This window comes from Mustela nigripes, unplaced genomic scaffold (genome assembly GCF_022355385.1).
Source record: "Mustela nigripes isolate SB6536 unplaced genomic scaffold, MUSNIG.SB6536 HiC_scaffold_148, whole genome shotgun sequence".
In the NCBI taxonomy this organism is placed as follows: Eukaryota; Metazoa; Chordata; class Mammalia; order Carnivora; family Mustelidae; genus Mustela; species Mustela nigripes.
This window is the reverse complement of record NW_026739562.1, coordinates 8,611,411-8,636,547: the sequence shown is the minus strand read 5'-3', so window position 1 is coordinate 8,636,547 and position 25,137 is coordinate 8,611,411. Positions and strand designations below refer to the sequence as shown.

At 39.6% G+C, this 25,137-nt stretch overlaps 1 protein-coding gene and 1 pseudogene across 4 annotated transcripts in view; one reads left to right on the top strand and one right to left on the bottom strand.

Annotated features, from left to right (window-relative positions):
* The window catches only part of LOC132008464 (cytoskeleton-associated protein 5), a 106,848-nt gene that overhangs the window by 3,774 nt on the left and 77,937 nt on the right, over nt 1-25,137 (top strand). The window contains exon 1 of one of the 4 annotated variants that reach the window (XM_059387111.1): nt 20,230-20,250. The exons of 2 other annotated variants lie outside the window; for them this stretch is intronic. The gene's annotated coding sequence lies outside the window, so the exon portion shown is untranslated. Of the gene's footprint in view, nt 1-20,229; nt 20,251-20,317; nt 20,511-25,137 lie in introns of those variants that run through there. One more of the 4 variants, XM_059387110.1, reaches the window with a different exon arrangement.
* Nucleotides 23,887-24,031, bottom strand: LOC132008528 (U2 spliceosomal RNA; annotated as a pseudogene).

Below are 25,137 nucleotides of genomic sequence, written 5' to 3'. Positions count from 1 at the left end.
TACCAACTGAGCTAGGCAGGTGTGCGCCCATGCCCCTCACCATCATTATTTATTTATTTATTTATTTGAGAGAAAAAGAGACGGCAAATGTGTAAGCTCACATCAGAGTGGTGGGGGCAGAGAAAGAATCCTGAGCAGGCTCCCTCGGAGTGTGCTGGGGCCTGCCACAGGGCTGGATCTGGTGATCAAGAGCTGCTGAGCAGAAATCCAAGAGCTGGACGCTTAACCAGCTAAGCCACCCAGGTGCCTCTGTTGTTAATATTATTATTACTATTTTTAAAGATTTTATTTATTTATTTGACAGAGACAGAGATCACAAGTAGGCAGAAAAGGGAGGCAGAGGGGGTAGTGGGAAGCAGGGTTCCCCTAAGCAGAAAGCCCGATGCGGGACTGGATCCCAGGACTCTGGGATCATGACCTGAGCCGAAGGCAGAGGCTTTAACCCACTGAGCCACGCAGGTGGCCCTGTTATTATTATTTTTTTAAATTAAAAAACTTTCTATGGAAGTTTTTAGGAGTATTGGTCAAGTATATTTTAGGGTGCCCCACTATTGGAATTTATCATATATTTTTCTCATGATTACACTGGCGTTATGACTTTTAGGGAGGATGATGGCAGAAAGAAGGTACCAATCATTTTCATCATCTCATATTGAGGATGCGTACTATCGACATGATTTATGATTGTTGATACTGACTTTGATCACTTGGCTGAAGTATTGTTTGTCAGGTTGTTCCTTTATAAAGTTAATCCCCCCCCCCCATTCCATACTGTCCTCTTTGGAAAAAAAGTAACTGTGTTGCCTACATTTAAGGAATGAAGAGTTATGCTCCCTATTCTTTGGGGTAGAGTATCTACTTAACTTACTTGGAATTCTCCTGCATGGAAATTTGTCTCTTTACTCGTGTGTTAATTTAGTCAAGTGTCTACTTATATCAGTATGGTATGAAGGATATCTATTTTATGCTTTGAGTTATATTCCAGTATTTATTTTATTGCTCAAGATTGTTCCAGCTTTGTCCATTGGGAGCTCTTTCAGTTGGTTCCTGTGCCCCTTTAACATACTGACATCAGTGTGTGTGTATGTGTGTGTGTGTGTGTGTTTAATATAATTATTTTTTAACACTCCTTTACTTTCTGGCACTACAAGATGCTCCAGGCTCATCTCGTGTATTTCTTGTCAGGGTGCTAAAATCAGCTATTTCTCCAAGGATCTCTGCTTCCTTTTATTGGAGAACGGTATCAGAAACCAAGATTTGGATACTAAGTATTCTCATTGCTGCTTTCTTTTCTTTTTTCTTTTTTTTAAGATTTTATTTATTTATTTGAGAGAGAGAGAGAGGAGTGGGAGAAACCACATGCTGAGTGAAGGGCAGAGGGAGAAGCAGAATTCCCACTGAGCGGGAAGCGTAGTGCAGGATTTGATCCTGGGACTCCAATCCTGGGACTCTGGGATCCTGACCTGAGCCAAAAGCAGATGCTTAATTTGATCCTGGGACTCCAGGATCCTGATCTGAGCCGAAGGCAGATGCTTAACCAGTTGAGCCACCCAGGCACCCTCACTGCTGCTTTCTTTTAAGCCCTCTCAGCTAACCGAGCGAAGAGTTAGTTTTATACTAACGCTTATGTATAACCTGTCCGTAAATATTTCTGGGTGTAATCATCTGTATAACTATGTTAAGTTAAACATGAGTTCATACTGATAACCTCTAGTTCCAGTCCATTACCACATAGGCTATTCTAGCCTTCTCCCCTTGCTAATCTGTGAATTTACACATCAGCAGTAGAAACCTGGCTCCCACCATCCATTTACTTAATTGTTCAGTTCCAATATGCATGTATAGCAGCATCAGAACGGTAACCCATACTCTCATGGGAAACAACTTTATCCACAGAGTACAGTGCTTAGGTACCTACCATTCCTTGTGCAGTTGTTAATGTCCCTCCTTTTGAGTTTATCTGATTTTTTTGTTTCATTATTAGATAAGAGTTATATGTTTTTGGAAAGAATGCCACAGAATACTGTCATTTTGTATCGGGGATATGTGACTTCAGCATGATATCACTGATGATGTTGATCTTGATCACTTGGTTAAGGTAGTGTTTACCATGTTAATATGTGAGGTTACTATTTTTCCTTTTCTATACTGATTCTTTGGAAGCAAATCACCTAAGTCTAGCCCACCCTCAAAGTGGATGGAGGGCTTAAGTACCACTTAAGAGTATCCACATTTATTATTTGGAATTTTGGAAGGAAGAATTGTCTCTTCTCCCATTAATTTTTTTTATTCAACCATTTACCAATATCAGTGTATCTATTTTGTATATTAGTTATAATTTTGATTCTGGGTTTCTTATTTTTTTGCTGAATTGTTCCAGCTTTGACCATTGGGAGATCTTTCATGTTGGCTCCTGTGTCCCTTTGACATGTCTCCATCCTTTTTTTTTTTTTCTTTTTTAGCATTTCTTTGCTTTCTAGTACATAAGGTGCCCCAGACACATCTTATATTTTCCCTGGCCCAACCCTAGAATCAGCCATTTCTCCAAGGAGCCGTGGTTCCTCCTACTGGACAATGATTTATAGAAACCAAGATTTGGGGGCTCATTGCTGGGGGTGTCTTGCTGGGGGTGTCATTATTTCTAGGCCCTCAGTGGACAGAGCTAAGTTAATTTATGTATGTATGCTAAACCATGTATATACATATACATATAATTGTTTCTGTATCTTTCTGTCTGTACTTTTTTTTTATTATTTTTTTTTCTGTCTGTATATGAAACTAAATGTGAACACATACAGTTCTCTCCAGCTTTCAGAGGAAGCTTAGGTCCCAAACAGATATCTTCTTTGTAACTTGCTTTTTACTGAGATCTTTTTCCCCCAATTAACACTTTTTAAGTGCCACAGAAAGCATTGTTTTCCATGACCTGGTAATAGCAGTAGTTTGACCTGGAATGTGATCTTTGTTTAGATGCATTCAAAGCATAAATTCTGACTCAGCTGGAATAGTTCATATATTTTTGGCATAGATAGGGTATCAGATAAGCCACGGTGACCTCATGTCTCTTGACCTTCTCTCTTCAAACATGATTTTTGCTTCTTTGATCTCTTAATTATATTTTTTAGAGATTTGTTATTAATTAAAGTGCCTTTTAGATCCTGGAAAGATGAGAAAAAAAATTGTGTAGTTTCAAGAATTTCTTGAAATGAAATTCATTTGTTTAATGTGGATGCTTTTGTTTAATGTGTTGTTTTTGTCTTTTCATTCTTAAATCACAAGACTTAAAGTAGCATTTTATGTACCAGGAAATAAACCAAAAAAGGTTTTTCAGCAGCCTAAGTAGGTATCACAGATTTTATTGGCTTCCCTCAAGTAGATCTTTTCTCTTTTAGACAGTTTCAGCTTGCTTGGTTCTTTAAATCAAGAGCTAAAACTTTAAAAAGCAGCACTGTTACAAGCTAACTAAAAATGTTAGCTTGATCAAAAGGAAGGAAGAAAAGCTACAACATGTAAAACGTTAAAATTCAAAAAAGCCATATTGGAAGCATTTAGATTTGGTGCAAGAGTCCCTCATACCTCTGTGGTCATAGTAGATTATCCTGAAAAGTTTAAAATATTATTAGTATACTTTGTTTAAGAAGACTGGGAGGGTTAGATATTTTCTTAGATTTATATGGGGGAAAAAATTGCATAAAATTGTTGTTCCAAGGATCAGCCTCTCCTGTTTGGCCACTTTGGCTGTCTAGAACATCTTATTCCCTAATCAGTTTTTTTTTTTTTTTAATTCACAGTGATTTTTTAAAAATAATCATTTTATATCTTTACCCACTTGTAGTATAAAGTCTCTCATTTGTAGATTTTAAGAATTTTTTTTAGTACTATTATTCCACATTTTTCTTTTGGTCTTTTTTCTTTTAAATGTACATTTAAAAAAAAGCCTCATGTGGGGCGCCTGGGTGGTGCAGTCAGTTAAGCACCCGATTCTTGGTTTTGGCTCACAATGTAGTCTCAGGGTCCTGAGATTGAGTCCAACACTGGGCTCTGTACTCAGCGGGGAGTCTGCTTGGGATTCTCTCTCCCTCTTCCCCTGCCCCTCCCCTCCCACTGGTGCCCCCCCCCAATAAATAAATGATTATTATTTTTTTCATTTTCTTTTCTTTCTTTCTAGTGTTCCAGAATTCATTGTTTATGCACCACACCCAGTGCTCCATGCAATACCTGCCCTCCTTAATACCCACCACCAGGCTTGCCCAATCCTCCACCCCCCTCCCCTCCAAAACCCTCAGTTTGTTTCTCAGAGTCCACAGTCTCTCATGGTTTGTCTCCGTCTCCAATTTCTCCCAACTCATTTGTTTTCTCCATCTCCCAATGTCCTCCATGTTATTCCTGAGATTGAGCCCCACACTGGGCTCTGTGCTCAGAGGGAGGTCTGCTTGGGATTCTCCCTCTTCCTCTGCTCCTCCCCCTCCCACTCATGTCCCCACTCTCTCTCTCTCAAAAATAAATAAATTATTCTTTAAAAAAAAAATTTCATGAGGGGTGCCTGATTGGCTTAGTTGGTAGAGCCTATGCTCTAGATCATGGGATTGTGAGTTTGAGCCCCATGTTGGGTATGGAGATTACTTAAAAATAAAATCTTTTTTTTTTTTTTATAGATTTTATTCTTTTTTTTTTTTTAAAGATTTTATTTATTTATTTGACACAGAGAGAGATCACAAGTAGGCAGAGAGTCAGGCAGAGAGAGAGAGAGGCAGGCTCCCCGCTGAGCAAAGAGCCTGATGTGGGGCTTGATCCCAGGACACTGAGATCATGACCTGAGCCGAAGGCAGCGGCTTAATCCACTGAGCCACCCAGGTGCCCCTAAAAATAAAATCTTTAAACAAACAAACAAAACCTCATGAAAGCCTCCTGGTCTAGAACTAGTATGAGTGCTTCATTTGGGAGTAAAGACCAAATATCATAACAGAAATCTCCACGCAGTAAATAAAGCCACTTTTTACGCTTCTGAGGACTACTTGCTTGTTTTGAGCAATGTTTAGTATGGGAGACTCCTCGAGACAAAATATAAACAGTCCCTTTGAGTTTTACAAAATGGCATTTACTTTTTAATTAATAGTAAATCTGCTTTCTATAGGATACAAAGGAATAGATTATCTGTACTTCCAAAGAGGCAGTTGGTTTTAAACCAGAGGAGACCTTTCTTGGTCCTAAGAGCTCTGTGCTAACTTAGGCCTTCCTTGGACTAGAAGACGGGTTAAAGTTGGAACTGAATCTAAAAACCCTGAATGACTGGCATGGTGCTTATACAACATAATAATGGCAGGTACCATTCTTGAGCATTTGGCATTTGCCAGGTAATCTGTAGTACTCCTTTCTTGCATAAAGTCACTGAGTTTGTATAATGTGGCCCTTTTCAGCCCGTTTGGCCCCTTGAGTTACGATCCTGTTCTTTAATTTGCTTAGCTTTTGGGGGCTTTGACACACAAGCCTGTAACATTCTCTATTTTCTTCACTCATTATGCCTTTGCCTGGCTAATCCCTATTAATTTCCTTTAGTTCTCAGCCTTAATTACGGGCATACCTTAGAGATAATGCAGGTTCAGTTCCAGACCACTGAATAAAGCGAATATCACAATAAAGTGAGTCAAATAATTTTTTTTTGTTTCCTAGTGTATGTAAAAATTATGTTTACAGGACACTGTACTCTGTTAAATGTGCAGTAATGTTATGTCTAAAAAAACAGTGTGCATACCTTAATTAAAGAATATCGTTGGGGGACACCTGTGTGGCTTAGTTGAGCATCTGCCTTCAGCTCAGGTCATGATCTCAGAGTCCTAGGATGGAGCCCTGTGTTGGGTTCTCTGCTCAGAGGGGAGACACGTCTCCTTTTCCCTCTGCCACTCCTCCTGCTTGTGCTCTGTCTCTGTCAAACAAATAAATAAAAATCATATATATATACATTTCAGTGTATGTAATCCTTCTGGTGATAGAAGGTCTTGCCTTGGTGTTGATGGCTGCTAGCTGGTCAAGCTGATGGTTGCTGAAGGTGGAAGTAGCTGTAGCAGTTTGTTAATATAAGACACCAGTGAAGTTTGCGGCATTGTTGGACTCTTCCTTTCACAATTTCTCTGTAATATGTGATACAGTTTGATAGCATTTACCCACGGTAGAACTTCTTTCAAAATTGGAGTCAGCCTCTCAAACACTGATGCTGCCTTTTTTTTTTTTTTTTTAAAGATTTATTTATTTATTTATTTGTGAGAGAGAACTCAAACAGAGGGAGTGGCAGGCAGAGGGAGAAGCAGGCTGCACGCTGAGCAAGGAGCCTGATACATAACTCTGTCCCAGGACCCTGGGATCGTGACCTGAGCTGAAGGCAGATGCTTAAAGACTGAGCCACCCAGGTGCCCCCCCCCCCCATGCTGCTGCTTTAGCTACATGATATTTCAAATCCTGTGTTGTCATTTCAGTAGTCTTCACAGCATCTTCACCAAGAGTAGATTCTTTTTTTTTTTTTAGATTTTATTTATTTATTTGACAGAGATCACAAGCAGGCAGAGAGGCAGGCAGAGAGACAGGAGGAAACAAGCTCCCCGCTGAGCAGAGAGCCCAATGAGGGGCTCGATCCCAGGACCCCGGGATCATGACCTGAGCTGAAGGCAGAGGCTTTAACCCACTGAGCCACCCAGGTGCCCCCCAAGAGTAGATTCTATCTCAAGAAACCACTTTCTTTGCTCATCCATAAGAAATAACTCCTCATCCATTAAAATTTTATCATGAGATTACATCATTTCAGTCACATCTTCAGGCTCCACTTCAGATTCTAGTTCTCTTGCTGTTTCTACTACATCTGCAGTTACTTCCTCCACTGAAGTCTAGACCCTTCAAAGTACTCCACAAGACAAGAGCTGAAATCACCTTCTTCCAAACTCCTGTTAGTGTTGATATTTTGCTCTCTTCCCATGAATCATGAATATTCTTAATGGCATTTAGAGTGGTGAATCCTTTCCAGATCGTTTTCAGTTTACTTTGACCATGTCCATCAGAGGAGTCTATGGCAGTTACAGTCTTATGGAATGTAGTTTATAAAGTAATATTTTTAAAAGTCAGAGTTACTCCTTGGTCTGAGGGCTGCAGAATGGATATTGTGTTCACAGGCATGAAAACAACATTAATCTTGTACATTTCCATCAGAGCTCTTGGGTGGCTAGGTGCATGGTCAGTGAGCAGTAATATTTTGAAGATTTTATTTATTTATCTGACAGAGAGAGAGAGCATAAGTAAGCAGAGGAAGAGAATCAGGGCCCCTGCTGAGCAGAGAGCCTGATGTGGGGCTCAATCCCAGGACCCTGGGATCATGACCAGAGCCAAGGGCAGATGCTTAACTGACTGAGCCACGCAGGCGCCCCTGGGCAGTAATATTTTGAAATGAATCTTTTTTTCTTCCCCCTGAGTAGTAGGTCTCAACGGTGGGCTTAAACTATTCATTAAATGGTTAGAAACAGAAGTGCTATCATCCAGGCTTTGCTGTTCGGTTTGTAAAGCACAGGCAGAGTAGATTTAGCACAATTCTCAGTAGCCCTAGTAGTTTCAGAATGGTAAATATACATTGACTTTAAGTTAAAGTCACCCACTACATTAGCCCCTAACGGTAGAGTCAGCCTGTCCTTTGAAGCCAGGCATTGAGTTCTCCTCTCTAACTATGAAGCCATAGAAGGAAGGCTTCATTCTCATTGGAAATCGATTGTTTAGTGAGGCCCCCTTCATTGGAACCTTAGCTAGATCTTGTGGATAACTTGCTGCAGTTTTCTTTATCAGCACTTGCTGCTTCGCTCTGCACTTTGATGTTAAGGAAGATTACTCTCCTTAAGCCTCATGAACCAGCCTCCTACCTTCAGACTTTGCTGCAGCTTTCCCTCTCTCCTTCATAGAATTAATTGAAGAGACTCAGGGCCTGGCTCTCAATTAGGCTTTGGCTTAAGAGAATGTTGCAGCTGGTTTGATCTTCTCTCCAGACAACTAAAACTTTCTCTGTATCAGCAGTAAGGCTCTTCCCTTTCTTACCATTGCTGCATTCACTAGAGTAGCATTTTTAATTTTTTCCAAGAATTTTTCCGTTGCACTCACAACTTGGCTAACTGGTGTAAGAGATCTAGCTTTTGGCTTATCTTGGCTTTGGACACTAAGCTTAATCATTTCTAGCTTTTGATTTAAAATAAGAAACATGGGACACCTGGCTGGCTCAGTCAGTAGAGCATGCAGCTCTTGATCTCAGGGTTGTGAGTTTGAGCCCCACACTGGGCATAGAGCCTACTTAAGAAATAAATAAGTAAAATATTAAAGTGAGAAACATGCAAGTCTTTATTTCACTTAAACATTTAGAGGTCATTGTAGGGTTGTTAATTGGTCTAACTTAAGTATTGTTGAGTCTTAGAATAGGGAGGCATGAGGAGAGAGAGAGAATAGGGAGGCTTGAAAGGGCAGTTGGTGGGGCAGTCAGAACCCAACAACCTTTATCGATTAAGTTTGCTGTCTAGAATTGGTTTTGGTTCATGGTGCTCCAAAACAATTACAAAAGTGCATCAAAAATCACCAACCAAAAAAAGAAAAAAGATTAGTGATCACGGGTCACCATAACAAATACAATAATAATGAAAAAAAACTGAAGCACTGTAGAATGTCCAAAATGTGACACGGACAAAGTGAGTAAATGCTATTGGGGAATTGGTGCGCATAGACTTGCTTGGTCGAGGGTTGCTACAAATCTTCAATTTGTAAAAACCACATTTTCTGGAATAAAGTGAGGTATGCCTGTTATCAGTTTCTCGGGTAGACCTTCCCTGGCCCCTGAGTCTAGATTAGGTGCCTCTATTACACACAGACAGTAGCTGGCCCCTGGGCTACTATACCGTACAACCCACACTCAGCATGTAGCTGGGTGCCTAAATGAGTAACCTCACATGATTCGACAAGCCAGTGTACTTGTGGGGAAGGGGGGTAATGTGGATATTGGGATTCTTAACATGTATAAGGCAAAATATCATTTAATTTATACATTTAATTGAATTACTTTAGGCAAGTTGCTTAATCTCTGTGCCTCCGTTTCCTTGTCTGTAAAATGGAGATGATAATATCACCAAGTTCAGAGTTATAAGAACGTAAATGAGTCCGTACATGTGAAGTGCCTAAAATAGTGCCTGGCACACTGGGACTGCTCCAGCAGTGTGTATTAAATAGGGAACCACATGAAGATTGTACTTTTAGGACAGATGATGAAACCGAGGCTCAGCTAGTATGTGACAAAGCAAGTTTTTGAGCTCAGATCTATCTCCAGAGCCCAACACGACTGGTGTAGATTGTATTTAATCTTTTTTTTTTTTTTTTAAAGATTTTATTTATCTACTTGACAGACAGAGATCACAAGTAGGCAGAGAGGCAGGCAGAGAGAGAGGGGGAAGCAGGCTCCCTGCTGAGCAGAGAGCCCGACTCAGGGCTCAATCCCAAGACTCTGGGATCATGACCCAAGCTGAAGGCAGAGGTCCAACCCACTGAGCCACCCAGGCACCCCGATTGTATTTAAATCTTGATTGGAGCTCTCTACAATCAGACTTATTGCAAACGACTGTTCTACTGCCATGGCTTTGCCAAAATCAAAGACTCTGAAATTAAAATTACCCTCTTTCAATGAATTTTATAATAAAAAATGGGTAACAAGAAAACAGTGACAAAACTCTTTAAAATTTCAGAATCTATTGTTGAGTGATTTCTCACTTTGAAAAATGGCTTACTTCAGAATTCCATTAAATATATCATATTTTTCTGACATACTTGAAATACACATTCAACATACAAAATTTTATTTATAAATAACTCAAGGAACACATTTATTATATATTTTAGACTTCTATGGTTTGATGAAATGGTGCTATCTTAGGAATTATGTTAGAGTTCGAAGCACTCTGCTAGATGCTGGAGTAATAAATAAGATTCAGTTCCTTCTTTCAGAGGCGATATGGTGGCCAAAAAATGTTCAGAGGGAGAAGTGAGGCTTAGCTTATGGGATGAGTATAAAAAGAACCAGCTTCAGGACTCCAAGCTGGAATTTTAAAGCTTTAGAGCTTTCAAAAGCATTGAAGCTTGTTTTGTTTTTTGTTTTAAAAAGGAATGGCTGAGAAGGCTCCTGGGGACTAAGTTGTTTAAGTGTCCAATTCCTGGGTTTGGCTTAGGTCATGATCTTGGGGTTGTAGGGTCAAGCCCCACACTCAGCATGAAGTCAGCTGTCCTTCTCCCTACCCACTGCTCTGACCCCCACCCTCGCTCGCTTTCTCTTAAATAAATAAATAAATCTTAAAAGGGAAAAAAAAGAATGACTAGGTAGTAAAGTGAAAAAGTCAAAGTTCTTTAGCCAGCTCCTTAGACATACTACTTAGAAATATTTTCTGTGGATCCTTCCAGGAAATTTTATGTTATTTCAAATGTTTACAAAGTTATATTCATTTTCTATGGCTTCTGTAACAAATTACCACAAATTTGGTGGCTTTAAACAACAGAAATTTGCTCTCTTCTGGAAGCCAGAAGTCTGACACAATTTAGGTCAGTCTAATGGGGGCTAAAACCAAGGTAGGGCCATGGTTCTCTAGAGGGTCACAGGGAGAATTCCTTCCTTGCCTCTTCTGGTGGCTGTTGGCATTCCTTAGTTTGTATCACATCGCTTCAGCCTCTTCTGATTTTGCTCTTTTTTGCCTTTATGTGGCCTTCTCTGTGTGTATTAAATTTCCCTCTTCCCCTGTTAGAAGGATACATGTGATTGTGTTTAGGGCCCATTCAGATAACCCAGGATAATCTCCCCATCTCAAGATCCTTAATTTATTTTTTTTTAATATTTTATTTATTTATTTGATAGAGAGATCACAAGTAGGCAGAGAGGCAGGCAGAGAGAGAGGGAAGAAGCAGGCTCCCTGCCAAGCAGAGGGCCCGATGCGGGGCTCGATCCCAGGACCCTGAGATATGACCTGAGCCGAAGGCAGAGGCTTTAACCCACTGAGCCACCCAGGCGCCCCAAGATCCTTAATTTAATCACATCTACAAAAACGCTTTTTCCAAATAAAGTGACATTTATAGGCTCTAGAGATTAAAATCGTCCCTTTGGCACGCCTGGGTGGTTCAGTGGGTTAAGCCTCTGCCTTCGGCTCAGGTCATGATCCCAGGGTCTTGGGATGGAGTCCCGCATCAGGCTCCTTGCTCTGCAGGGAGTCTGCTTCTGTCTCTGCTTCTGCCTGCTTCTGCCCTCACTCTCTCTCTGTGACAAATATATAAATAAATAAAATCTTTAAAAAAATAAAATAAAATCTAGTCCCTTTGGGGGTAGATATCAGCTGAGTACCAGTGTGTACATCCCCCTATATGGTTTTACTAAGCATAAAAATTAGGCTTCGTATACTGTCTTCTGATTTTCTTTTTAAAACTTAGTATTTCTTCCAGTAATATTTAAATATTTACTTTAGTCTTCATCTTTTTTTAAATAGCTACAGAGCACTTAGTTGAATGGAACAATGTCTCACTTTTTTAAAGTTGTAAAAATATACAACACGCAAAACTTACCATTTTTAATTAAGTACATTTTATTTTATTTTATTAATTTTATTTATTTATTTGAGAGATATTGAGAGAGAGCATGAGAGGGGAGAAGGTCAGAGGGAGAAGCAGACTCCCCATGGAGCTAGGAACCCAATGTGGAACTTGATCCCCAGACTCCAGGATCATGACCTGAGCTGAAGGCAGTCACCTAACCAACTGAGCCACTCAGGCACCCCCTGATTAAGTACATTTAAAATTAAGTACGTTCACGTTGTTGTGAAACAGATCTCCAGACCTTTTTTCATCTTGCAGGTCTGAGTCTGTACATTCTCTTTCCCCCTTCCCCAGCCCCTGATAACCATCCTTCTACTTTGTTTCTATGAATTTTACTAGTTTAGATACCTCATATAAGTGGAATCATACAGTATTTGTCTTTCTGTGACTGGTTTATTTCACTTAGTGTAATGCTTTCAAAGTTCATCCATACTGTAGCATATAACATGATGTCCTTTTTTTTTTCTTAAGGTTTTTAATTTTATTTTATTTTTAAAATTTATTATTTGACAGAGAGAGATCACAAATAGGCAGAGAGTCAGGCATCGGGGTTGCAGGGGGAGCAGACTCCCTGCTGAACAGAAAGCCCAATGTGGGGCTGGATCCCAGGACCTGGAGACCATGACTGGAGCCCAAGATAGAGGCTTAACCCACTCAGCCACCCAGGCACCCTGATTTCCTTCCTTTTTAAGGCTTGCATTCCATTGTATGTATATACTACATTTTGTTTATCCATTCTTCAGTAGACATTTGTGTTGCTTCTACTTCTTGAGTATTGTGAACAGTGCTGCTTTAAAGATTTTATTTATTTATTTATTTATTTATTTATTTGACAGACAGAAATCACAAATAGGTAGAGAGGCAGGCAGAGAGAGAGGGGGAAGTAGGCTCCCCGCCGAGCAGAGAGCCCCATTCGGGGCTCCATTCCAGGACCCTGGGATCATGACCTGAGCCGAAGGCAGAGGCTTTAACCCACTGAGCCACCCAGGCGCCCCAACAGTGCTGCTTTAACATGGGTATATAAATCTTTTGAGGCCCAACTTTTAATATTTTTGGATATGTATATATCTATGTACATATGTATACATAAAATCAGAAGTAGGATTGTTGGATCACATAGTTATGTGGTATTCTATTTTGAATTTTTTAAAAGATTTTATTTATTTATTTGACAGGCAAGAGAGCACAAGCATGGGGAGCAGCAGAGGGAGTAGGAGAAGCAGGCTCCCCACTGAGCAGGGAGCCTGATGCAGGGCTCCATACCAGGACCCTGGGATCATGATCTGAGCCAAAGGCAGACATTTAACCAACTGAGCCACCCCAGCACTCTATTGTTAATTTTTTGGCCAACTGTATCATTTTCCATAGCAGTTGAACCATTTTACATTCCTGCCAATGGTGTCCAAGGGTTCCTATTTCTCTACATTCTTTCTAATATTTATTTTAGTTTTTTAATATAGTAATCATTTTAATGGGTATGAGTTGATAATCTCATTGTAGCTTTGATTTGTATTTTTCTTTCTTTCTTCTTTCTTTTTTTTTTTTTTTAAGAGAGAGCACACAGGCTTACAAGGGTAGGGGGCTCACGCAGAGGGAGAGGAAGAGAGAATCTTAAATAGGTTCCACACTGGGTGTGAGGCTTGATCTCGTGATCGTAAGATTATGACCTGAGCAGAAATCAAGAGTTGGTTGCTCACCAGACTCAGCCACCCAGGCACCCCCCCTTTTTTTTCTATTATTTATTTATTTGGAGAGAGCACATGTGGAAGTGGAGGAAGGGGGAGGGGCAAAAGGAGAGGGAGAGAGAAATCCCAAGCAGTCTCCATGCCCAATGTGGATCTGCAAGTGGGGTTTGAGCTTACAACCCTGAGATCATGACCTGAGGCAAAATCAAGAGTCGGATGCTTACCTGACCAAGCCAGTCAGGCACCCCTCGGTTTGTAGTTTTCTGATGATTAGTGATGTTGAGCATCTTCATATGCTGTTGGCCATTTGTATATCAGACTTGGAGAACTGTCTAGTTAAGTCTTTTGCCCATTTTTTTAGGTGGGTTATTTGGGTTGTTGTACAAGTTTTTTTTAAATCTTCTGGATAGTAACCCCTCATCAGATACATGATTTGCAGGTATTTTCTTCCATTCTGTAGGTTGCCTTTTCTTTTCTTTTTTTTTTTTTTAAAGTGGGCGCTGTACTGGGCATGGAACCTAGTGCTGGGATTGAACTCATGACCTTGAGATCAAGAGTCAGTTGCTCAACTGACCGAGCCACCCAGGTGTCCTGGCTAAAACTTTCAATACTATATTGAATAGGAATGGCTAGAACAGCCATCCTTACCATGTTCCTGATTTTAGAGGAAAAGCTTGTCATTCACCATTGAGTATGATGTTAGCTATGGGCTTCTCATAATGGCCTTTAGAATGTTGAGATAGTTTTCTTACATTCCTACTTGGGGTGTTTTGATCATTGAAGTTATTAAATCTTGGCATATATGCTTTTTATTGTGTCAATTGAGATGATCATGTGGTTTTGTTCTTTGTTCTTATGATGAGTTATGATGTACTGTATTGGTTAATTTTGGTATGTTGAACCGTTCTTGCATTCCAGGAATAAATTCCACTTGGGCATGGTGTATAATCTTTGTAATGTGCTGTTGGATTCAGTTTGCTTAGTATTTTGAGGATTTTTCATCAGTATTTATCAGTGATCTTGGTGTGTAGTTTTCTTACAGTGGCTTTGGCTTTCATATCAGGGTAATTCTGGCCTTTTAGAATGAATTGGAACTGTTCTCGTCAATTTTTTGGAAGAGTTTCAGGAGAATTGGTGTTAATTCTTCTTTAAGTGAATTCTCCAGTGAAGCTGTCTCTCCTGGACTTTTTTTTTTTTTTTTAAGATTTTTATTTATATATTTGACAGACAAAGATCACAAGTAGGCAGAGAGGCAGGCAGAGAGAGAGGAGGAAGCAGGCTCTCTGCTCTGCGCGATGTGTGGGGCTCGATCCCAGGGTCCTGGGATCATGACCTGAGCCAAAGGCAGAGGCTTTCACCCACTGAGCCACCCAGGCGCCCCTCTCCTGGACTTTTAATGTATCCTTTTAAATCCCTTCTAACTGATAGTTGATCGTAGAATGTTCAGCTAGATGTGGTCCCCTGAGTAGAGGCCCTGGGAGTGCCTACTCTGAATGTGATAGTGACTTCTTGGTGCCACAAATTGTGCTTAGATGTGACTAGATGACTCAGAAACTCTCCTTCACTGTACTGCACTCGTGGAGAAGGAAATACAGTTCATATTTCTGACTTCTTGAATCAGTGTTTTTATCCTTACCACATTACTTTCTTTGCCAGGCATAAGAGACTTATTATTGTGCTTTTTGAGTGGTTTGTGTGAATTTCTTCTTTTTGGCCTGGGAAGAAAATCTGTTCTACTAGGGTGAGAATACCTGGAAAAGCTCTTTCCTCTCTTAAAAAACCCTACCCTCCTCCTCTTAAAAACTAAAAAGGGAGTGCCTGGAAAGGAAAATGATGGTAGAACCAACATGCCTGCAATCTGGGTTCAGATTATTACTACAGCTGATACCATTCCTTTGTAGTAATTTAACCAAGGGCTAAAGAGAATGAGGTTATGAGATTTTCCCACTGAAGTAGAAGCATTTTCCAAGCATTTAACATTAGCTGCAGATACTGTAGTACTGGAGAACTTGGAATTGCAAGCCTGCCATTTATCATGTATAAATAGTGGTTGTGGAACAGTGTCTCATAAATTTCGGAGGTGGGAGAGCTGTTGATACAAACTCTTTGTTTTATGCATAACAACAGTAAATCCACCAAAGATTCAATGACTTCCCTAAGGTTTCACAACTAGTTAATGATAGAACAGGGATTTGGAGATGTAAATTTTCTTCTTTCCAGCCCAGTGCTCCTCTCAGATTGGAGGGGGAAAAAAGTGCCTCCCAGCACTTCTGGCTGAACACTGTAGTGTGTAACTTTTTAAATTACAAAATCCTACTACAAGAGGCGTAGCTTTTTTTTTCTTTAGTCTTTAAGCTCATGGAATACTTAATATATTTTAAATATAATAAATTATTTATGTTATAAGTTTAATGTCCTCCTTGTACTTTTCTTTTTTTCATTTTTATTTTTTAGAGGTGGAGGGGGCAAAGAGAAAGGGAGAAAGAGAATCTTTTTTTTTTTTTTTAAAGATTTTATTTATTTATTTGACAGAGAGAGATCACAAGTAGGCAGAGAGGCAGGCAGAGAGAGAGAGGAGGAAGCAGACTCCCTGCCGAGCCGAGAGCCCGATTCGGGACTCGATCCCAGGACCTGAGATCATGACCTGAGCCGAAGGCAGCGGCCCAACCCACTGAGCCACCCAGGAGCCCAAGGAGAAAGAGAATCTTAAACAGGTGCCACACCCAGCACAGAGCCAACACAGGGCTCAATCTTTTTTTTTTTTTTTAAGATTTTATTTATTTATTTGACAGAGATCACAAGCAGTCAGAGAGAGAGAGAGAGAGAGGAGGAAGCAGGCTTTCTGCTGAGCAGAGAGCCCGATGCGGGGCTCGATCCCAGGACCCTGAGATCATGACCTGAGCCAAAGGCAGAGGCTTAACCCACTGAGCCAGCCAGGTGCTCCAAAGGGCTCAATCTTACAACCTTGAGATCATGAACTTGGAAACCAAGAGTCAGCTACTTAATTGACTGAGCACCCGGGTGCCTCTTGAACTTGTGTTTTAAATTTAACCACAAACATATATACTCCTAAGCAATATATTGTTTGGATTTATGTAATCATATTGTATATTCTTTAGTATTAGCTATTTTTCTCTCAGCATGATTTGTGAAATTCATCTATGTTTTTGCTAACAGATGCCTTCATTTGTTTTCACTTCTCTATAGTATTTTTCTGTGAATATACCACAGCTTGTTTATCCATTCTCCTGTCAATGGGTATTTTAATTGAAATATAATTCACATACCATAAAATTTATTCTTTAAACAGATACATACAATTCAGTGGCTTTTTAGTATATTCACATATTGTGCAACCATCGCCACTGTCTAATTCCAGAACATTTTTATCACTCCCAAAAGAGACTTCATACCCATTAGCAGTCATTCCTTATTCCCCCTTTCTCTTTCTGTATAACCCATCCCCTGGCAACCACTATTCTACTTTCTGTCCCTGTGGATTTGCCTGACCTGGGCATTTCATATGGTCAGAATCATCCAACATATGGCCTTTTGTGCCTGGCTTCTTTAACTCAGCACGATGTATTCAGGGTTAACCCATATTGTAGTATATATAGCTGTTTCAATCCTTTTTTTATGGCTGAGTGTTATTCCATTGTATGGCTAGATCACATTTTGTTTACCCTTTCATCAACTGATGGATTTTTGGGTTGTTTCTCCTTTGGGGCTGTTAATGACTAATGTTGCTATTAACATTTACGTACCAGTTTTTGTGTGGACAGTATTTTCCACATTGGATGTACCAGATTCTTCATACTCACCAACAATGTATAAAAATTCCAGACACTCTTTTGAAAGCATTTTTTTGTAATAGTGGACAAAGTATTTATAATAAGTTTTCAGATACTTTCTTGAAGCTTCTTCTTGGTTCGTAATCAAGAGAATTATACTTTTGATAAAGATGTTTAATATGATTTGTTATATAAAGAGATTGTTGATGCTTTGGATAAACTCATCTGAATGTTGGAAAACCAGTTCCACTGACAGATAGATAATACATGCTTTAGTTTGTTCTGTTTACTAGGAGTACTTTTTGTTTAGTCTTGTAGCTTGTTGATCCCAATAAAATGACCAGATTGGACTGTTCTTTGATGGGATTTGAAAGAGTGAACAATGACTGGTTTGTAAATGGAAGCGTATGTTACAAACCATTAGCACTAAATTAGGGAAAGAACGGGCTTTCATTCATAGGTGTAAAAATACAGAGCCCTACTAGAAATTAGTACTAAGCAATAATCCAATTACACTTTCATTTTCAGATATTGCTGATGGAGGAGCAATGCAAAATGGTTCATACAGCCACTTTGGAAAACAGTTAGGCAGTTACTTACAAAATTAAACATCTACTTACCTTACCACCCAGCATTCCCACTCCTGGGTATTTGCCTAACAGAAAGGAAAACTTACTCCCATACAACAATCTATAGCAGCTTTTTTCACAATTGTTAAAAGCTAGAAGCAACAAACGTGTCTTTTAACTGGTAACATGGATGAACAAAATGTGTTAGATGATACTGTGGAATATTACTCAGCAATAAAGAGCAAATCACTGATATGTGCAACAACATAGGTGATCTCAGTTGTATTATAAATGAAATAAGACTACACACTGTGTAATTTTTTTTTTTTAATATGACATTGTACAAAAGGAAAAAATTGTAGGAACAGCATGCTGATCAATGGTTGCCGGGGCCAGGGTTGGGTAGTGGGTAAAGAGGGTATTGACTACAAAGGAGCACCAGGGAAAATTTTGGGCTGATGGAGATATTCTTAATTATGGTGATGGATTCTCTGTGTCTACCAAAATTATAGCACTATGTACTAAAAAGAGCGAATTTTACTGTATGTAAGGTATACCTTAATAAACCCTACTTAAAAGCTCTCAGCTTGGGGAATCTCTCTTCTGTATATAATATTTTACTAAGACATTTCCTAAACAGTTTCCACATTGCCATGTTAAGTAAACAACTACTAATTGGTAATTTGTTAAAAGGTTTTACATGTCCAGTTTAGTCTCTTCATGGTATATAGTAAAGAAAAAAGCAATAACCAAAATAAGATGGGCTGTGTTTAGACTGATATTTGGTAAAATTTAAGAATTATTTAGGAATATTTATATAAAATGTGCATTTGGGACAAAAGATATAAATCCCTATAATAGTAATCTTGAGCTCTGATGTCTGAAACCAAGCTGTACCATCAGTGGATTTTTTCTCTCCAGATTTTTAATTCACTGACAACCACAGCACTGGGTATTATTCATTTGTGTATATACATGCACACACATACTCACTATGCTATGCTTACTGATGGTTATCTAGACTCCTATATCAAAGAGAGTGTTGGTCCTAATTTTGTGGTAAATATTTATTATTAAGTATTCATTTTGTAGCATACTGGGAGAAAAGGATGATTAGGATACATTCTAGCTCTTGCCCTTGAGGTGCTCACAATCTAATGGAGAGGCTGATCTGCAAACCATTACCCTCAGAATAGTGTGATAATGCTTCCTGGGGATAAAATGAAAGGTCTTAATTACCTAATTCAAAAGTAGCATTCACAGTTAAATGCACTTTAAAATGAGATTTTTTTGGCAGTTTACAATCACACTATTTCTAATCCGAATCCATTTCTCTTCCTGGCAGCCTGATCCTAGAATTCTGTAGGATCTTCTGAGACCTTGTAACCTCCGTCAATTCCCCAGTAAACAGAGCAGTCTTCATTCCTGTCCTTCAGAATCTGTATTTCCACTTGAACCCATGTTTAAGATGGAGGATGTTAAGGCACTTATAAAATAGTCTTTTGCTTCACTAAATGGATTCCCATACTTGTTGGTAGTAGTTTAAGGCTTTAATAAGACGTATTTATTCATCTAGATTAGGTGGAAGAATATAGGCTTAGTAAATACTTAAATCTCTTTCTGATGGTATGAGACACAAAATGCAGTCAAACCTTGTAAACTGAGATTGAGGGAAAATTCCTCTTATGAAAAGAAAATTAAAACTCATTGACAACCAGTGGAGAGCTCAAAGACCATTATTTAACTCCCTGAAATAGTAATACAGTTTCTACTACAGTTTTCTCAACTCTTCATATTAAATTGGATAGCTGCACATCACAACTGTATTTGCATGCACGATTTAGCTACATACACATGTTGTGAATTTTTAATTCTTTGCCAATTCTTGGCACATTTTGCTTACAAGAATGAGAATGTTTTCCATTTCACTTCCTATTACCTTCTTACTCATCTTCTTATCATTGTCTGATTTCTCAGGTTGTAGAGAAGGAAGGTGAAAGGGTGGGGTGAAGCAATTCAGGCTGCCAGAATTCCTTTCTGGGCCTTTTAATTACCATTTGAAGAATGTTAACTGCTCAAATTAATGGAATAAGCATCTTACATGATGGGGGGCTACGTATTTACTCTGAAGCTTTGCTATTGCCTGCAACAATTTTTTTCATTCCTGGAGGAGGGATTAGGATTGTGATAGTAGGATAGGTAGTAGATAGTAGGTCATCTCCTTTGTTTCGGGAACCTTGCCTGTGTTGCCACCAAAGAAGAGGCCCAGCCAGCCTGGGTGGATCCTTCCAAGCTGATCCTGGATTTGCCTCCTGTCTTGGAAACCTTGTGGGCTGGAAGCAGCCCCCTGAGTCCTGCAGACTTACGGGCGAAGGTGCGGACCCTTTAAGGCTTCAGTGTGCGCCGGGAGGGGGCCGAGGTGGGGCGGGCACTCTGACAGCGAGCTGTGGGCCCCGCCCCCGGAGGAGGCGTTTCCCAGCGGCCCTCCGCACCAATGCCGCCGGGGCCCGCCGGGTATTCCTGCTGATTCTGCTTGGACCGTAGGGCCCCCAGACCTCTCCCTGCTCAGGGAGCGTAAGTGTCAAACTGCGGGCGAGGGCCAAGCATCCTGTGCCCATGCCGGAAGTCCTGGTGGACAGTGCAGGGGACTTTCCTGGCCTATCAGAGGCTTAGGCTGCGAAAGAGCGTAAACAATGACGGCTGCAGTGAGCTAAAGCCTGGGGCATCTGCTCTACTTCTGGGTGATGACAGCAACCCTAGGATGCTTGTTTGGATATGCAGTGGTTGAGCGGTGTCCACGACCCGACTTTGCCCCTGCCTGGTTTCTACTTGGGGTGAGGAGAGGATTGCTTTTACCTGAGTATATAGAACCCCATTGAACTTGATGGGTGGAGTTGGATCTTGTGTCCTGGGCCTTGGGTCCTTCGCCTGGGATTTGGAGACCTGGGTAGTTTAGGGATGAGTAAGCATTGGATTTTCAGCTACCGTGGTACATTTGAGCAGTAACTGGGGAAGTTGACCTAATTCACAGCTGGGTCTAGCTTTCCATCTCCCCAGAGGCCTGTGTTGGTGTGGGTCCCCCTTTCGGAGACATTAATAGTGACCTTTTACTGGGGGGAGTCTAGTTAATCTTCTGTCCTGATGATATGAATAGCAAGCAGGATGTGTAAGAGAGGGCTCAAGAGACAGCTCTTTACCCTTCCCCTTCAGAAGGACTGTGTGAGAGGCCACCATCCCAGGACTAGGACGGCAAACACACCCAAGTTTGCTGAGATAACCTGCTAGAGAATCAGTTCAGATTTCTGGCCACCTGATAATGCAGAATACTCCAGCAAGAGGTTAATACTTGTCCTTGTTAATGGGAATTACCTGGAGGCATTGAGGCTTTTTAAATTAAAGGAAACAGCTTGTCATTTTGTTACTGGTTACTTAGAGATGAATTTTTGTCTGGCTTGGCCAAGTAATAACAATCTTAAGTTTTCTATGACAGTTACATAATTGTTATGCTTCTTTAGCCCATTTGTCCTTTCAATACAAGGTTTGAGTAAAGCTTTTTGGACTTGTGTGTATTGTGTTTTATCCCTGTATTATAATTATTATTTTTGTTTTGAGTGAATCTGTTATCATACTTCATTGGTCATTCAAAGGGTTGGTTTTTGAGTGGGCAGAAATTTTCCTCAAACTTCCCTCATACTTATTCTGTGCTTCTGCAGTAGCATTTCCTTAGCCAGAAGTGAGAGTCCAAGAATGGTAATCAGATCCAGATCTCTTGTATTGTGATAGTGAAGAGCTTTTGTAGGTCAAGAGCTTGGGAATTAGCCATAAAATAGTTTCACTGCCACAGCTTCTTCCCAAGTAGAAAGCTAAAACAGTCCATCTAGTAGCTGTGTAATTATTCTTATAGACTGTCAAGTTACAGGAACTTGAAAGATGCAGCAGAGTTGTGGACTGAGAGGAAGGAGATAAGAGATTGTAGGCCTAGCTCTAACATTACTCATGACTTAGTCTCTTGGTGCCTTACTTTTAGCTAGTTGATGAATGAGATGATACATAGGTATCTTGGGTGTATATGTTAAAATAATACATAATGCATACTTAATAGGTAATTTGTTATTTAATTGAATATTAACCTAAAAAATCAGTTTGAAATTTATTCTAAGTTTTGCCTTTATGTATGACCTTGGAAACATTTCTTAACCTCTGGTCTAAAAATAAACAATTGCATCTAAACCTTTTTCAGCAGTAGTGTGATTGAATGGTATTTTGAGCTATTTGGAAGTTGTTTTAGATACAGCAGTGGTCTAACATTATAATATTTTTGTAGAATAGATTTATTTTAGCTGGCTTCCTTACCTTTTCCTCTGTTTCAGCCAGGGTAAAGTCTCTTGAGAGCTCTGAATAATATGAAAGTATAAACATTTGTAGTATGGACTAGACTGAATGAACTATAGTAAGCATCAGGTATAGTTCAAATTAATTTTATTAATGTTTCTCTTTGTTGGCAATTTTCTTCACTCTTGAAGCATCAAACCTTGCTGTGTAATGACAGCTCGGTTTCCCATGTCTGTGTTTAAAAAATCCAGAATCCTCTGTCTAATCCTATGCCATATTTCCAGCCACTTAAAGATCATATTTCTCAAGTCTAAAACCAAACTCATCATATTCCTTACCTCTTCTCTACTCCCCAAAAATAAACAATCCAGAACTACTACTGATATTTTTATGTCATTAGCACTGCTGTTCTCCTAGTCACTTAGACTGGAATCTCCGGCTAGACTCTTCCTACTCCCACATCCTTACTTGCTAAGACTTACTGATTCTACCTCTTTAATTAACTTCCTTTAGTACCCCCTGCCCATCCTATCCATTCCTAAGACCCCCATGGCTCCTATTTATCTTTGTCCTAAAGTACTGCAGTAGTTTCCTATCAAGATTCTATTTTTCCTCTCTTTCAATCCATTCTACATAGATTTATCTTTCTGACATAGATAGGATCGTGTCATTGCCTTGCCTCAATCATCAGCATCTTATGCTGTTTAGCTTAATATTCACGATTCTACATGATCTGACCCTCCTCTATCTTTTGTCTTAGACTATAGTAAGTGGAGCCATTTATTGTTCCCTGAACATGCTCTGTACTTTCCTATCTCCAAGACTTTGCCTTTTTTTTCCCCTCAGCCTAGAATATCCCCTACTTTGGTGTCTTTGTCTGTTTTTTAAAAATCTCACCTGTCTTTCATCACTGAGTTCAGATGCCATCCTTTCGGTAAGATTTTCACTGACCATCCCTCACGTGCTGGTGGTTAATCCTATTTTGAACTCTGTTACCCTGATTTATCCCTTGCTTAAGGCACTTTCTGTACATAATGTATTTTGTATTATGATTATTTGTTAAGAAGACTTATTTGTACTTCTGTGAACTTAGGTGCATCGTGGTTTGCCTACAGGGAAATTTAGTGAATGTGAATGCTTAAGGTAAGAGTGGAATGGACTAATTTCCTGCTTATTAGACCTTGTTATTAGAAAGGACTCTTAACCTATGCAGCCAGCCTATACATGTAAAATGATCAGTAGCTTGAACAAATCATTCTTATCTTTCTTATGTCCTAAGGACTTTTGTTAGTAAACTTTGGGGTTTTTTTCAAAGCTGCTTCTTTTTTTAAAAAATTATTTATTTATTTATTTATTTGCGTGAGAGAGAGCACAAGCAGGGGGAACTATAGAGGGAGAGGGAGAAGCAGGCTTCCTGCTGAGCAGGGAGCCCGATGCAGAGCTTGATCCCAGGACCTTGGGATCATAACCCGAGCCAAAGACAGAGACCTAACTGACTGAGCCACCCAGGCACCCCTAAAAAGCAGTTTTAATGAAATATAATTTATATACCACTCAACCATTTAAAGTGTACAGTTCAGTGGCTTATCTAGATTTGTGCAATCATCACCACAGTCAATTTTAAAACATTTTCATTACCCTGAAAAGAAATCCCATACTTCTTAGCCTTTACCCTTTTAATTTCCCTAAACACTTCAGTCCTAGGCAAACACTGATCTACTTTCTGTCTCTAAAGACTTGCCCATTCTGGACATTGCATATAAAAGGAATCATATAATCATGTAGTTCTTTGTGTCTAGTTTCTTCTAGGTATAATGTTTTCAAGATTCATCTATGTTATAGCATTTATCAGTACTTCATTTCGTGTGTGTGTGTGTGTGTGTGTGTGTAGAAAAATACATACAACATAAAATTTACCATCTTAACCCTTTTTAAGTCTGCAGGTCACTGGTGTCAAATACATTTACTAAACTGTTAAGAACAGATACTACACTTGATCTTAGCCAAAAGGCTGAGAAGCGATTCAGATACATTCATTATGTTATAGAAACATAACCATTATCCATCATCATAATTTTTTTTTCATTTTGGAAAACTGAAGCTTTATACTCCATTCCTCAATCCATCCATTCACTGGCAACAACCATTCTCCTTTATATCTCTGATTTTGACTGCCACTTATGAGTGGAATCATACAGTATTTGTCTCTTTGTGGATGGCTTATCACATTAGCATTGGCCTCAGGACTCATCCAGGTTATAGCATATGTCAGAATTTATTTTTAAGGCTAAATAATATTCTCTTTTATGTGTATTCCACTTTTTAGTTATTTTGAATAATGTTGCTATGAAATGAACATGGGTATACAAATATGTCTTTGAGACCCTGCTTTTCAGTTCTTTGGAGCATATACCCAGAAGTGGAATTGCTGGGTCACATAGTAATTCTATTTTTTATTTTTTGAGAAACTGTCATATTGTTTTCCACAGCAACTGTACCATTTTACATTCTTTTTTTTTTTTTTTAAGATTTTATTTATTTATTTGAGAGAATGAGTGATTGAGAGCTAGGACAAGCATCAGGGGGAAGAGCAGAGGGAGAAGGAGAAGCCTTAGCAGGGAGCCCATGTTGTCCTGGTCCCAGAACTCTGGTATGACCTGAGCCAAAGGCAGGTGCTTAACCAACTGAGCCCCCCACCTCCCATTTTATATTCGTAACAGCATGTGCAAGGGTTTCAATTTCCCCACATCCTTGTCAACACTTGTTTTGTTTTGTTTTGATAATAGCCATCCTAATAGGTGTGAGGTGATCTCCTAGAGTTTTGATATGCGTTTCCATAATGATTAATAACAATGAGCATCTTCTAATGTGCTTATTATGAGGCCATTTATAGATCTTCTTTGGCAAAGTATCTAGCTAGTCAAGTCCTTTGCCCATTTTTTTTTTTTTAAGATTTTATTTATTTATTTGACAGAGAGAAATCACAAGTAGGCAGAGAGGCAGGCAGAGAGAGAGAGGAGGAAGCAGGCTCCCTGCTGAGCAGAGAGCCTGATGCGGGACTCGATCCCAGGACTCTGAGATCATGACCTGAGCCGAAGGCAGCGGCTTAACCACTGAGCCACCCAGGCG